The following is a 2,873-nucleotide window of genomic DNA, read 5'->3' as shown; positions in this document are numbered from 1 at the left end:
AAGAGGGGCTTAATGGGCCATTCTAGTAGGAGCATGGAAGACAGTGGTGCCGAGGGTGACGTGAACTGTGGGGACCTGGCTCAAGAGGCTTCAGAGGAGAAGAATTTTAGTATGTTGCCTAGAGATTGTTCTTGTGATATTTTGGTGAAGAAAGTGGCTGCTTTTCGCCCTTGTCTGAAGAGTCGGCCTGAGGCTAAAGTGAAGAGATTTGGATTAATTCTGTTGGAGAGGAAATCTCAAAACAGTCTAGTATAGACTCTGTTGTGTTAACTCTGATGAAGATTTATAATGAAAAGGAGCAAGCTGAGCAAGGAAAAATACAAAATGTACAGATTGAGAAAAAGGGGCACCAGGAAGTGGAATGGAGATTAACCCTGTGTTCAAGGAAATAAACAGATTAAGAAATGGAATAAAGGGAGTGGTGACCTCTGGGCAAGACTCTACCCAGCTAAGCTTCTAACTTGTGAAAAGGAATTAAAGAACAGCTTAGATCCAGGTGTGGTGGTTGCACGCCTTTAATCCCAGTACTCAGAAGGCAGAGGCTGACAGATCTCTGAGTTTGAGGCCAGCCTGGTCTAAAGATCCAGTTTCAGGAAGGACAGCCAAGCTTAGGCCGTGAAGGAAACCACTGAAAATAGCTGGTGAAGATGTGATTGAAGGAGGGGGCCATGTTCCAGCCCCAGCAAGCAGCAGAACTTGGCAGCTTCGGCCATGTGGTTCTGCTTTAGAATCAAGGACAGAAGAAAGGGGTTATGGAATTTGCCTCAGCGACTAAGGAAAGCCTCTGGGGCTAAGCATGTGGCAGGAGTGTCACTGCATGGAAGTCCAGAGAGGCCATTGTGTGAAGCTGTGAAGGTGAAGCCTGGATTGCCTTGGAGACCCCAAGATGTTGGAGATGCCGGAGCCATGGGATACCTGCCGAGGAAAGGTGCCAACAGGGAGTGGAACCAGCCCAAGAGAAAGAAGTGTGTTGCAGTCAACAAAGCTGAATGGAGTTGGAGATCTGATTATTTTGACATCAGACATGGAGATGCTGGTTTTCGGTCTTGCTTTGATCCAGTATTTCCTCACTATGCTCCCTTTCCTCCATTTTTGAATGACAATTTATATCCTGTGTCATTATATGTTGGAAGTATGTGATCTGCTTTTTTATTTTGATTTTACAGGAGATTACAGTTAAGAGGTTTCATGAGTCTCAGAAGAGACTTTGTACCTTTAAACAGGGTTGAGACTATGATAGACTATGGAGACTTTTGAAGTTAGACTAAATGCATTTTGCACTATGTTATGGCTACAAGCCTATGGGGGCCTGGGAGTGGAGTGTGGTGGTTAGAATAGGATGGCCCCATAGACTCACGTGTTTGGATGCTTGACCCATAGGGAGTGGCACTATTAGGAGGTTTGACACTGGAGGAAGTGTGTCACTGTGGGGGCGTGGACTTTGAGGTCTCATATGTTCAAGCTATGGTCAGTGTGGCCCATAGTTGCTTCTGCTGCCTGAGGATCAAGATGCAGAATTCTTAGCTCCTTCTCCAGCACCATGTCTGGCTGCACACTGACGTGAAGATAATGGACTAAACCTCTGAAAATGTAAGACAGCCCCAATTAAATGCTTTCCTTTCAAGAGTTGTCCTGGTCATGGTGTCTCTTCACAGCAATAGCAACCCTAACTAAGACGTAGAGTTAACAGGATTTGGGAGAGAGGAGGTGGGGCGGTGGCCCCGAGAAGGACCTGGAGGCAGTTGTGTGTAGCATGGGCCGACTGGACACGGTGAATCACAATCATGCCGACCAGTCTTCATTCCATCGTTCTGGAGATGATGCAGCTCCAGCCCTGAAGCTGTGCCTGTCAGCATTGCCTCGACCTTCAGAGTGTCTGTACGGCACTAAGCAGAGGAGGTGAGAACATGGTTGATATCTGTTACTGACAGGCTCTGGCTCCTCAGGACGAGACGAGCCTTGTCTTCATAGGCTTAGGTTTCTACTGGTGCTCAGTGTGGTCTATCTTTGAGTATCTTGTGGGGCAGCTCAAGATTCCCAGGAATCCCAATTCCTTCAGGCATGTTCAACTATTTGACTTGCAATACAATGCTGTTATTGACAAAGTTCACACTGACAACAGGACAACTGAGTTACAAACAAAACAAAACAAAAAACCACCACCAACAACAACAACAAAAGAACAGCATGAAAAAGTCTCATGTCTTAAGTAAATTTACATTTTTTTTTTTTTCTCGAGACAAGGTTTCTCTGTGTAGCTTTGGTGCCTGTCCTGGATCTCACTCTGTAGCCCAGGCTGGCCTCGAACTCACAGAGATCCACCTGGCTCTGCCTCTGGAGTGGTGGGGTTAAAGACGTGCGCCACCACTGCCTGGCGTAAATTCACAGTTTTCTGTTTGGCTGCTTTTGTAGTTACTGGCCACAGGCTGGCCACGCCTTCCAGAAGACAGCACTCCACACACGCCCTCTGCTGGAAGACCACTGACTCCTAGACCGCTCCTGCCGCTCCGACCTCTAGGTGCCAGGAAGCAGGTCCAAGCCAGAGTGGCATCAGGCATGTGAGGGCAGGCACCGTATCTGGCAGAATCTTTCATTGCTCTGAGCACACACTCCCATTGAATTTTTTTTTGTACATTTGGTTAGCATTTTTATACATTCTTTGAGAATTTCACACACTACGCCCCAATCACACACAAAATCTCACCATGGCCGCTCTGCCAATTCCTCCCCACCCACCCAACGCCGAGCCTTCTTTCTTCCCTTTTCCTTTCCCAGAGGAGTCCAGGGCCCAGTCCTTAGTGGAGCTGGGGAACCCCAAGTGTGGTTGCTCCACTAGGGATCACCAAAGAAAATTGACTCTCCCCCTCCCAGCA

The sequence above is a fragment of the Peromyscus maniculatus genome, chromosome 2 (assembly GCF_049852395.1).
Source record: "Peromyscus maniculatus bairdii isolate BWxNUB_F1_BW_parent chromosome 2, HU_Pman_BW_mat_3.1, whole genome shotgun sequence".
Classification (NCBI taxonomy): Eukaryota; Metazoa; Chordata; class Mammalia; order Rodentia; family Cricetidae; genus Peromyscus; species Peromyscus maniculatus.
This window is presented reverse-complemented; position numbering follows the sequence as displayed.